This window comes from Pinus tabuliformis, chromosome 1_1, assembly GCF_031772625.1.
Source record: "Pinus tabuliformis cultivar Carrire ecotype Pingquan chromosome 1_1, CPIR1, whole genome shotgun sequence".
In the NCBI taxonomy this organism is placed as follows: domain Eukaryota; kingdom Viridiplantae; phylum Streptophyta; class Pinopsida; order Pinales; family Pinaceae; genus Pinus; species Pinus tabuliformis.
In genome coordinates, this window is record NC_142297.1 from 795,471,564 (window position 1) to 795,485,226 (window position 13,663).

The following is a 13,663-nucleotide window of genomic DNA, read 5'->3' on the forward strand; positions in this document are numbered from 1 at the left end:
ATGCCCACCAAGGGCAAAGCTGTTATCCATTCCTTTGGTTTTCGAGACTTTTGATTTATCTATTATTTATTAATTTTATTTAAATGTTTTGCTCCTCGTGTTTAATAGAGATTACCATATTTTTTTTCTCAATCGTTAATAATTTGGTTTTAGTGTTTAATGGAGATTTAATATTTTCTTATCGTTAACAATTTGGTTTTATATTAGCATCGTTTTAAAAATTTCAGTTATTGGCGAGACTGAATAAAAACCGGGAGGGAGGAAGCCGGGAAGGCTTCAGTGGCTAGCAATTTCAAGATCCGCAGATTTCATCGCTCTGATCGCTGTAAATGGGGAAAATTTTACAGCAAGATAAGCCGCGGAGTGGAGTCAAGGGCACTCGTTCGGCTAGAAGAGGTAACTGTTTCGTCAAAGAAATATTTTGAATCCAGAGAAATTTGCATTTTAGCATTTATAATACTCACTAATTTGCATTTATCTTTTGGATGGGGTGGAGTTCGTTTCTTCAACCAAATAGAATTCGCAATGTACCGATGCTTGAACTGGAATGATGCTCGCAGGAGTTAACACCAAATTTTGCGGATGTTTATCTATTTTGTAAACTAGGGACCTTTTGCTATTCCACATTTCTAGGGTTAGCTTCTGAAAAACCCTAAGTGTAGATTGTAGTGAAAAATACTTCAAGATGGCAGGCTAGTCTCGGTACGATCAAGACATTAATAGCCAGAGCAGATAAGATCGTGCTATGACATACTTCGATCTTCAGTTTCTTGGTGACTGGCCTTTCTTTTATATCATCTCACAAAAAATGTTTGGTTATTTGGATCTCATTTGCTGATATTCAAAGTGAACTGTCAGATCTGGGTGTTGGCATCCATGGTTATCTTTCTCTATTTGTATGCCCTAGAAGGGGAAGGGATTTATATTGCAAGGAAAATCTAGAGGAAAAATTAATGCATCATTTTATGCTGCAACTATATGAAGGACCGCAACAGGGCTGTGTGTGTTGCCGGAGTTGGGTGTGGCCCTACGGGTTGTGGTGAGATGAACTGCTTTGACTTCTATTAAAATGTGTTGGAGGCCAACTGGCCTAGGGAACACGAAGGCGTACATCCAATATAACACAATATAACACGAGTGCACAATGTAAAAACAAGAAATTCGAAGATATGGTAAGAGGGATTGCAAGATCCACAAAGTGGTACAAAGAGGTTTGGAACACTCATCTGGATTTAGCCTTTCTTCTCCCAATGGGCACCCCCTTGGATTGGCTTTTGGTAATTTTGTCTCCGGGACACGTTATCCTTGTAGCTCTTTTGGCCGTGTTTACTTGGTTCTTTCAGATCACTAAGCCCCAGATGTGGTTTACTATGTTTGTTCCTTTGCGGTTTTGGCTGTATGCTTCACATTGTAGTTGGAAATGCTGCTTGGTCTCCACCTCTCCCTTTCTGCATACCCGACATATGCTCCATTCCCATTCTTCCTGTGGTTCATATTTGAGTCAAATCCTCTCTTTCTCATTGAGATTATTCTACTTCAACTAGTTCCGTCTCCTCAGGATTGAAGTTATCCATGTAGTAGTTCTTTTCTACTTACCTCTTCTGTAGCTCTTATGTGTATGGAATTTCAGTGCCTTCCTACCTACTGTGCAGCGTTCTTTTATAATGCTTAAGTTGTTGATCCACTTCTACATTGTAGGTCCCACGTGTTCTTCCTCCTTTTGAAGTATTTCTGGGGGATCTTGCTGGGTATCCTTTTGTTATCCATGGTTAATACTCTTTTTTTGTACAGTATTTGCTTCCTTCCTGCCTTGAGTTCTCTTGGACGTTGTGAACTGATCTGTGCCTATCAGAGGCATATTATATGGAGTGCTTACCTTAATTCAATGACGTCCAGTTATTAAGTGTTTTGAGCAAAAGGTAAAAGTATTTGCAGACACCAAGATACTGTGTCTGCATTGGTCCACAAAGATCACTATGCACAGTTCCAAGGAATGCTTAGCCTACCAAGCTGCTTCCTTTTCTGACTTTTATCAGTGTCTCTTTCTGGCTAGACAGACTTCATAAGCATGCACCATCTTTGAAGGAATGCTTAACCTACCAAACTGCTTCCTTTTCCAATTTTTACTGCTGTCTCTTTCTGGCTAGACAAGATGTACAAACTCCATCTGCTTCTTTAACTTAGTGCAGAGTCAGACTACAAAAAACTATTAAATGCCCATACCAGATAAAAATTCAACAAATCAAGATAAAAAATTATTTAAATGCCAATACCTTTCATGCCAAAGTTTGTCTCAAATACATCCGTTTAGTTTTACTACAGTATCAGCAAATGTGAATAAGCCTGCTTCTTCAAAACCCATTGCAACTGCCCTGTAGCAGTTTTGCTAATCTCTAGTGACACACTTGTTGGAGTTGATTTCAATTTTAAAGGCTTGCTTAGCAATTTGACTAATAGGAAGCAAACTCTTCTTTAAACCAGGTACAAACTAGACATTACTATTGTTTGTATCTCACTATTGGGTATTCTTATAGGAACACAATCAACTTGTGGACCTCATGTGTATTGCCATCTCCAAGTGTGTGTTATAATCTCTTCTCTACACGCGTCCATAAAAGATAAGTGAACCATTCTTTTATGTTTGTTATGTGTTGTGTGGCACCTGAGTCGTACCATGTGTCCTGACTCTTTCCTATCAGCTGAATTATTATCGACAGAATTATTCTTGTCGATTAAACTTTTCACATGAAAGATCATATAGGTTTTCCCTACATTCTTCTTCAAATAGCCTGTCTCACCACAATAGAAACAAATCAGACATTATTCTAATTTGAATGAAAATTTTCTCTCCTGCTTTATTTGTTTCTGATTGGGTTTTCTGTCATATCTTGGTTTGAAATTTTCCTTCTTACATTGTTCTGAAATATTTTCTGCTTTCTTTTTCCTTTTCTGTCGGTTTGGCAACAAAATCGTTATCGTTTTCCTTGGTTGTTTTCCTCCTCAAAATTGTTTATTGTGCTGCTCATTTTGCAGCCAGAGCTCTTCAAGCTCTTCAAAGGACAAAGACGGTGTTGTTACTATAATTGTCAAAGTCGTTGCAAAATCTTTGAAAGAACTTAAAATAATTAATGACAATGCTCTCTTCTATCCTCTGTCAACCTGCAGTTTACTGATCTCTAACATGTCAGCTGATTGGTTATTGAACCTTCTTCTTAAATTATCAAAGTCACAGTTTGAGAGTTTCATGTACTACTAAAAGCGTTTCCCAATCTTGAAGGGTATCCTCAACATCCTGAGTTTCATGTACTACTAAAAGCTTTTCCCAATCTTGAAGGGTATACTCAACATCCTGGACACGGGGATAATGTTGTCTGCAATTGATAGGGTGACAATCGTCAAAGCCTCTCTTTAATTGTGGTATGTATGAATTGTATTCATTCTTCCCATGTAATTTATGGCAGTCAGAAAGCATTCCTCCTTGTGTAAGTCCTGCCATAAATGCTCCTTTCTAGATGCATATCAGTTTTAATAAACCCTCAACCCTGTGTGTCGGTTTCAACTCTTTGGAGAAAAGCAAGGACAGAGAATCTAGTCCTGACTTCAAACACCAAAACCCAGTTTTTGTTGGTTGTACTGAGGGAACATTTAACGAACTGTTTCACCTTGTCAACCAGAGGTTTCAATGTGTGACGAGCAAACCAAACAACACTTTCCATTTAATAAATTTACTCTCTTATTGTACCAGCAATCTTCCAATGCTACAATCAACTAGTAGTCATCCATATTCATGCGACAGACCATACAAACAGCAATGATTTTCTCCAATCAGCAGCATGAAAATAACATATACGATACCTTCATATTTTTCCTCTTTGTTTTCTTGATGATAAAGTTTTAAGAATACCGTGAATCTGAAGATACGACCTGCTGCCTCCAGATAGCAGTAAACATGAATAGCATCCAAGGACAGGAGCAACAATGAACTCTACCTTCAACTTTTTCCTCTTTGTTTTTTTGATGATCAAGTTTTAAGAATACCTGGAATCTGAAGAGACGACCTGTTGCCTTCAGATAACAGCGAACATCAATAGCAGTCGTTGGACAGGAGCAACAATGAACTTGTGTAATCGGCATCTGGTCACAAAAACCTCCAGAAAACAAACCAAAATGATGATTTTTTCAGCAGAAATGTAGTCTTATTACCATTAACTACTTCTTCATGATGGCAGCAACATCATCTTCTGGAGTGGTCTCTTCAATGTTTCATGTTCTTCAGCAAAAATGGTTCCCTAGTTATGTTAACTTTTCATGAAAAAGCAGAAACTTTAGCAGAAGTGGCAGATTCAATAGCAGTGGTAAGGAAACCTCAAATCTGGAGAAATGCTTTATGTGCCATCATCAAATTCTACACCTGGAATGCTTTTTCTTCAAAATTTTGCAATGAACAACCACAAAATCAGCAGCCACACCAATTGGAAAACCACACAAGTATCCAACAGATGCAAAATAGTTGTAGTAAACACATTTTATTGAGCACATAAAAAACGCAATGTCACCTCAGCATTCTTACAGCATCATTTCATCTGTTGCAGTGTTTATGTGGCAAATGCATGCAGCATCCATACATTATACTATTAATCTATTCATCTGTGCAGCTTACAAAATAACAGTATGATTTCCAAGAATCATAATGGTAATAAAAATACAAACAACTGCAATAATTTAATGGAAAAGCAATGATAGTGTCTGCAATAAATTAAGCCATGCAATTCTTCTTAGCTCAAACGTACAGCTCAAACATACCATCACTGATGTTGCTGCGCCAATCTTCAATATGCTGGCTCCAATAAATGCCACTGATAGGCTGACAAAAGGTCCGCACATCATGACAATCAGCTGCAGAAGATTTTTGTTGGAAATGATATCTCTACCATTGCTGTAGCTGTGATACCACATTGATTTTGAGCATGAAGGTTTTCACGGTGAGTAATAAATGTAATGTGATTTTATGGAATTAAATGTGCTGGAGTTTAGAAACATTTCGATGTTTTGAGTGGACATCATGGTCATCATCGGGGATCGAATTAAAGCGTTTTGAAGGATAGAAAAGAGTGAGACCTTAAACCAAATAAATAGGAAATCAGTAATTGCTTTGCTTAACTTGCCCTCTCTTTAATCCTTTCTCTTTCTATTTAATTTCTATTATCCCATCTAAATTATTAATAGTATTAATATTAATAGACCACTTTTTAATAGTATTAATATTTTATAACTAATTCCTAATGACTAGTTTTTTCATTTCCTATTTATTCCATTTAACAGTTCATTCTTTTCCATTTTTTAAAAAGATTTAGTTGGATCCCTTGATGATGGGTGGAGTGTCCACTCAAAACATTCGGATGTTTGTAAACTTCCACAGTTTATTCTAGAAGATTGCATTACAACCATGTTGATTTTTGAGACAACACACAAAAAAAGACTCATGAGAGAAAATAAAGCGGACATTAACTCACAAAAGAAGAGAAGGAGAATATGATAATTGATCGCTTCATTGATTACTATGGGACAATTATGTTACATAAGTTCATGCACAAAATCGATAACCAATTGAAAATTAGAAGTCACTCTAACTGGAGAAATAAACCCAATGAGATTTTAATTTATAAAATTTGATTAAAAGGTACGCAGCATTCAGTAATTCACTAACATTTGTTGTAACATAACACCGTGAATTATTATAACCTTCAAGTTTAATTGAATGTCCGTCATTTCTAGCAAGGGTGTGACAATCTACTAAAACTGTGAAAGAATTGGCTAAAAAGTAATGGCTAAATATTTGGATAAAATATACTGTTCCCAGTCCATGTTCAGTAGTGCTGTAATTCCTTCCTGCTTTAATTGAATGTCAGTCATTTCTAGTTACTAAAACTGTGAAAGAATTGGCTAAAAAGTAATGGCTAAATATTTGGATAAAATATACTGTTCCCAGTCCATGTTCAGTAGTGCTGTAATTCCTTCATGCTCGTGCTAATTGCCTCGCAAAATATGAGAGTTCCAAGCTGGTGCCCCTTCTTGAGCCAATGCAAATTATGGTTACTTCTGAAACACGAGATGGATGTGGAACAACAGGGGAAATATCAGTTTTGGCCTTCCTATTATCTCCATTTCAATTCTTTAAAATGTTCCAACTACTATTATCCTCGTTGGAATTTTGTTCCCCTACATGTCAAATTCTCCAACAGCTGTGCAATTTTGATAAAGTTCTTAATAAGTATTTCATAATATCCCACATGTCCCAAAAATCATTTGATACCATCGGAGCTAATGGGTATTTCAGATTTCCATTTCTATGAGACTTTGATTCCGTTTGGGCCAGTCTTTAAGCATTTTGCCCCAACAATCTTCCACGAGTAACTAAGAATGTACACTTAGTTGAATAAAGAAATAGCCAAGAATCCTGTATAATCTGCATGCACTTTCGCAAAGTTCTTAATTGGAAGAGTTTTTGGCACTGATAGACTAATTATGCAGGACTTTGAAATTCCTTGTCATTGTATTATGAATAATTGTGAAATAATTCAGAGGCTCTGTTATTTTAACATGAATAGCCTGTAGACAATGATCTTCTCCTGTATATATTGCCCCTTGGTAGTATATCTGGACAAAAATGTGTAATTTATCCATGATTACCTTACATAGAATGCTCTTTCCTGGTTAGAGAACTTGCTAAGATACAATATCCTTGTGTGATAGGGTAGATGGTGTGATCATGTCTTTTAACAAATCTTTTGAGTCTCCACTAATAAATGAGATAGATAAGATGAGATATTTTTATTAATGTCAAACAACATACCACAAAACTGGATCATTGAGACTATACAATTTTAGTGGTTCAAAGTGGAAGTGCCAAGCATCTTCAATATCTAAGCTATTATTAACAATTAATATCCATAAAACAACCCATAAACTTGGAAACTAGTGCAAGAAAGAAAAAGACGGAGCCATGAAATGAACTGAGTACAGAAGTGAAAATATGTCAAAGTATAAGCATGACAACTGGTGCTGGAACTAAAAGCTGAGGGTGAGAAGGGGAAGCCTCCCCATCAGAGTCTCCAATTACGTTGAAGGGGTTGATACATTGCTTGAGAAGGTCATCTAGAGAGTACTTGAGATTGAGGGGTCTCCACTATGTAATACATGGAGGGATCTTGGGGTAGGCCCTAGATCGAGGAGTGCCCCTCTCCTACCACTCAAGGCCAGGGGAAAGAAACTTTAAGTCAGTGACTTATCGCTTGGCAGAGCATGGATCTGAGTTGAGGGAGTCCATGGAAAGAGACTTGAGGTCTCACTAATTTGATATCTGATGAAGCTTGAGTCTCTTCTTGCTGGTTGCTACCCTTAGCAGGCCGGACAACGAGGAAGAAAGATGTGATCCTTATGGAAGAATCTAGATGAGGAGGAGCCTTCAAGGATTGTGATTCTAAATTCGAGAAGCTCCCTAATGAAAAGAGCTAAATGCCTCTAATTTGAGTATCGAAAAAATATGGAGAGGGATCCACTCGAATCTTGATAAGAGGCAGTGAAATCTCCCCTTGATCTCCTTAAAACTTGGGAATCTGAAAAAAGAGGTGCTCGTCCGACTGTGCCTCCTTTAGATGGCACAATTGACAAATCCTAGATGGGCGAGGGGGATCTTTCAACTCTCATATAACTCCACAAGGAATTGGGTGTTGGTCAACTTCTTGGACTGAATGAATCTTTTCTATGGTTCATGTGTTTAAGGAGATATAACGTATATGACTAGGTTAGGGGGTAGATGACAATCCAAGAAAGTGCATTTTTACCATTTTTTACATTGAAAATGTAGGTTTTTAGGTGTTGACTCTCTAATATCTAGAACCTTATTAGATCTGATCCGTGTTGGATTTTCTTGGCAAATTTTCAGAAAGAGAACCTGCTGACTGGATCTGAAGGATCCACCTCAATATTTGGAAATGCCCGGGATCAGTCCTTGGGAATGTATCCCATGGAACTTAAGGTGCTGAAGACATGGATTCCAAAAGTTTTTTTTTTTCCCTGGAAAAAAAGGGTTAATGTTGTTATATCATTTGGAAGTCAAGAAAAGACCCAAGCAGTGAAGGGAGCAACTAGAGGACGTAGAATGATTACATGGAGGGAGAAGAAAAATATCAAATTTCACAGCCCAGTTTTTGTTTATATGCTAGTGTTTTTATGCTTCTTAGAAAATTTTGGAATATTGTAAAAAGCTAAAAAAACATAAACATATACATATAGCATTGTGAGGTACGTCAGAGTTTATGTTTTCAAGAATAGCCGTGATAGTCTGAACATGGATTATAGTATATCCGTTCTTACCCACATTTTTCCCACCTATGTTTATGTTGCCATGGTTGATATAGACTTAGGATTTATGTAGTATCATATTTAATGTGTCAGAGGGTCACCTCCCTTTGCTTTTATGTTTCCCCATGCAAGCTACTCATTGCTGCTTAGTCACATTGTTTTCCTCTTGAATCTTGTGGTTGTACTATTGAGTGAAATTGTGATCAACTGTAGGCCATTTTGTATCATATTTAGGAGAGTGACAAAACTAAGTCCTCTATTTTGTAACTTCTATTAATATAAAAATCCTATTTACCTACCAAAAACAAAAAATTAGACTTGTCAGTCTTGCCAAATTATTAGGACAACTTACTGAAATAGTTATGAATGATCACAACAACTTCCCTGCCTTGGACACTCTCCTTTAGATGTCATGCAGGTATATGATAACACTCTGTTTGGGGCCCTGTCAAAGTGGAATAATTTTCATTGACACCCTAAGGGGCCAGACTGAAGTGTAAATAAGAAGGGAACCTTCTTAGAGTTTTGTTTCGTCATCTTAGTGTTGATATACTATGGTTCTTTTTGCCGATTATATATTGCATTGCAAAATCAAACCATAGTTAATCAATCTCACAGATAAGCAAAAACCTACATGCACGTATGCGTGATTCTTGAATGTGGTGATATTTGCATCTGAAATTTCTATTTTCTCCCTATTGAACTATAAAAATTATTTATATATTTTATACATGCCATTTCCCTGCCGTATCTAGATCCTGGCTTTAAGAAAATATGGTGGGATCTGTATTTGTACCTATATCTTGGTAACTTAGGATCTGATATTAAGATACAGCCACAAATCGGGATATCCTCTATGGGCATCATTCTAAGGGTATATTAGAATGATAAATCACTAGAGAGCTCAGAGGACACTTAGAAGTTGCTTCCCATTTCTATTTGTAGAGGTTGCTTACTTTGTGTTAGTGGTTCTCACACCTTTTTCATTTAGCTCATTTTAATTCTTTTATGGTGTACACTGTATATGCTTCTGTTGATTAGGCACATGTATATTTTGATTCTAGATTGAAGATGTTTCTTTAGTGAATTATCTTACAAAATACTCGTTGGTTCAATTTATAAGCATTCCACTTAGTGAATCATCATCCAAAAGCATGAAAACGGCCAGCAAACTCAGGGAAATGCTTTCAATGTGTGAAACATCTGTAGACCATTTCTTGGATGGTTCCCATGAAAAGGACTGAAAATGGTGGGTCTATTTATTGTATATATATATTTTTTGTTTCCCTCTTTCACATTGGGAAATCTTGTTTCCAAAACCGTCTATTTTTTGGAAACTTTTCTCCATCTTTGTTTCAGGTAAGTTAGCAGAAGTTTCAAATTTATTGTGTGTTGTCTTATAGCTTTTTAATCAGAGTAATGGGCAAGATGTCAAATTAGAGAATGTATGATGCTTAGTTTGCACATTGTTTAATATTTATCTTGGTCCATTACATGCAGTTTACTGACTATACTGTATTCATATTTGGAATTTTTTGATGTTGAAATGAATATTTTTTTTCTTCTGCAGGAGCAAGAAGACCAAGACAGGCATTGCTATTATCGGCAACAAAAAGCATTGAGAATCAACAGCAGGTGTTTCCCTACCTTTTGTTGATATCATCATTAATTTGGAATCTTTTCAATTTCATTCACAGTTCCAAAGACCATCATAAGAAAATAGTTAAATGTCAAAAAATTGCATGGTAATTTGTCAGTGTGTTCTATCACCATTGATAGAGGCCCAGAGTGATTCTTTGTATTTGATATTGAGCACACCTGGTTTTAAAAGTTTCTATCAAAATATCCTTTTGTTAGGTAAACTTGTTTAGTTGTTATGTGAATTATCTATCTTTCTTGATCTGCGGTCCAGGATCCACAGATCAATGAATTTGATCCGGATTAAGATCTTGTTGAAATATGTAACTACGTTTGGTCTTCATAATGATTCATGTACTCTTGATATTGTATATTTGATGTAAGAGAAAAAGAAGAAAGAAATTGTTGTTATGATTTTTATAAGTATGGGTTTCATGCTCAAGTAAGTGGTCTTTCTAGGTCAAGCATGTTCTTCATGTTTTTAGGGTTTGTCAAGTCAAAAGAATTTATGTCATGAGTCAAAGAATTCATTGTCATATTTGTAAGGCGCTATTGGGCAACTTGCATCAAGAAAGAACGATTATTTTTGAGTCAAATGTATCAATGTTACCCTCCAAGACCAAGTCGGCCTATCCAGGGCAACTTGCATCAAGAAAGAACAATTATTTTTGAGTCAAAAGTATCAAAGTTACCCTCCAAGACCAAGTCGGCTTATCCAGGGAAAGTCGACCTAGAGAGGGCTAATTCGACCTCATGAAAAGCATATAAATAAGACGACTTTGCATCATTTAGACACACATCTGAAGTTTGATAAAAAGGAGAGCAAGAAGTAAAAGGATGAGCGAAGATCAAGAAAAGTAGAAGAGCAACTCTAGAAGGAAGCCGAAGTCTAACATTTGTGCTATCTTTCTCTCTCACATGCAAAGAGGAGTAGGGTTATTGCTTCAACTGGAAGGCCGAAATTTTAGATCATATTGTAGGTCCAAATTCTTACCAAAGGAAGATCACATTTTGAAGTCCAAGGTCTATAAGCAAGGAAGACATCTAGAGTGAAGGAAAGGAAACTTGTTTTTGCCATCTTCCACCCACATGTGCGAATTAGGGTTTCTGCAGTAGGGCCAAAAATTGTAGGTCTAAGCTAGAAGCTGAAATTGTAAGCAGATTGAAGCTGTCTGACTTGATTTGACTTTGACACTATTGGAGGAAAATCCTGGAAGGTTGACTTGTGCTTGGAGGAGGGTTTTGTCTTTGGTCTTGTATCGTGGAATTCTCATTTGAAGTAGGTTCTATAAGAAGAGATGAGATTCTTTTGGGTTTTCCCCTCAAGGATGGGTTTTGGCCTTGGTTTGCAGCCTACATCTTGTGTCCATTTGTCTCTATTTATCTTCATGTTTTGGTAATTGTTTGATGATAAGAACACTCTATTAAGAAGAAAAGAAGTAGCATATAATAAGTATAACCAGAAGAAGTAAAAGAACATCACAAGCAATTATCAAGATAAGAGAAATCACCCTAATTAGCTGCCACATTGATTTCTCAACATGGTATTAGAACTAAGGTGAGAAAGAGACAACTTGAGGATCTTACTAAAAGACTATTATTGAAAAGGACACTAGAAAGGGCATCAAAGGAGAAGAAAGAGAAAATCATGCAATTATCATCATTTTTGAAGAAAGAACCATACCTCAAGCTTTGTCATCTTGAAGGAGCTTTATTGTTTTGAAGAAGGAAGGATTGTTTTGAAGCAATCTTAAAGTTTCTACTACTAGTTTCTACTACACCATTGGAAGGTATCATCATCAACAAGAATTGAATTCAGCAAAAACCATTTACAAAAAAATTGGTGAAGCTATACTTTGTAAGCACATCAAAATGGAGCAGTTTTGTGATTAGTACCTACTCAAAGAAAAAACTCTATGTAAATTAAAAGAAACTAGATGGAAGGCAAAGTATGACACTAAACTTAATGAAAAATCACAAGCAGTTACAACTACATCAATGAAGAAAGGAAAGTTTGGGAAATTCGAGCTTAGAAGAAGGAGCTCATGTAATCGAAGAAGTGGGGGAACCTGATAAGAAACCAAAGAAGGAAGATGTTAAAGATCTCTATTATTGAAGAATCTCATATACCAGGTTCATGAACAATGTTTTTTTATGAAGAAATCAACGAGAATAGAGTGCTTAACTACAGTGGTTAGAAGAGTCTTTGTTAGTGGCATCATAAATAGAAGCATGTAAGAAGAGTAGAAAATAGAATAAGCCAATATGAAAGCAGTGATCAAGCAAAAAAGAAGGGAAGGTCCTAAACCCTCTAGCTCATCTCAATTCATCATCACTAAAAGGAGTCAGTATGCAAAAATATCACCACGATCCTCTAGCGGTTCATGAATTTCTTGGAGAATGACAAACATATAGCATGGTAAACACAACTGGTTTGAGTGGATGTTGGTAAGTCTCTGAGAAGGATATGTCTAAAAGATGTTTACATCTTGTGGGAAAGAAAGAGGTAGCAGAAGAAGGATAACCAGATTAAAGGATGCTTTACATGAAATGGTTCATGAATAACTTGGAAAGGAAGTATGATCTAAAAAGGAAGATGTTGCAGATGCTACCTGAATGAGGGATCTTCATGATAAAATGATTGCAGAGGGTTCATGAATAACTTGGAAAGGAAGTATGATCTAATATGTGATAGGATGTTGATATTTAAAAGGAAGATGTTGCAGATGCTACCTGAATGAGGGATCATCATGATAAAATGATTGCAGAGGAAGCCCTTCAAGAGTTGTAGAAGGAGCCAATCAAGAGGGAGCTTGTTCTTTCTCAAAAAGATAAGTATTCTTTGTTTCTTTCATTGCTTTGTTGATTTCCTCTATATATCTAGCCTTATTTTTGTTACTTGATTATAATCCTTTCCTTTGTATTTTCCTTGAAAGAAAGATTTGCAGGAATATTCTAAAAGAAAGGATTATGGATAGATTTAGAGGGATCCTTCAAAGGGAGACTTGTAAGAAGCTTTGTTGTAGAGAGAGCCCTTTAAGAGGAAGCCCTTTCAAGGTTTGTAGTAGAAGCAACTCAAGGTATGTATAAGATTACAAGATTTGTAGTCTTCATCATATAAGAAGGTACAATCATTTTGTCTTTAAAATTGCTTTATATTAATGACTCTCTCATGTCTAGGGTTTTGCTATAGAATCATAAAGATTCTTATATTGTTAGGGTGTTTGATTTCTAGATTAAATCAACCCTTGTAGTATTATCTTTTGATATTTGTTCACTTTGGTAAAACCCTAGCTTTTTAGGGTTTGATAATAATATCTAAGGTTTGACAAAACCCTAGTAAATAAGAACTTAGGGCATGAAAGTGAAACCCTAGGTGTAAATGCTTCCGTTATTGTTGGAACCCTAACATGGTTTAGTTGTTGGATATCTAAGGTTTAATATTAAAGTTTTGATAACCCTCTCATTATGATGACATGATAACCATAGATCGATAAAGTTAACTTCATACACTTGTACATGGTTGTACTTATTGATGAGATTTGCAGTTACATAGTTTTCAAGAGGTTGTAAAGTTGTATCCAGACCTCATACTTCTTGATGATTCTATGATGGAAATGGGGAGCTGTAAGAACCCTGATGACATTGAGGTTTACACTTA

General features: G+C 36.2%; 1 pseudogene across 1 annotated transcript in view; it reads left to right on the forward strand.

Moving 5' to 3' along the window:
* The first annotated feature begins 214 nt into the window (after positions 1-214).
* Positions 215-13,663, forward strand: part of LOC149216393 (histone-lysine N-methyltransferase ASHH1-like) — a 164,518-nt pseudogene continuing 151,069 nt past the window's right edge. Inside the window, exons 1-2 of the transcript XR_016251115.1 lie at positions 215-396; positions 9,935-9,999. The product of XR_016251115.1 is annotated as a histone-lysine N-methyltransferase ASHH1-like (transcript). The remainder of the gene's footprint in view (positions 397-9,934; positions 10,000-13,663) is intronic.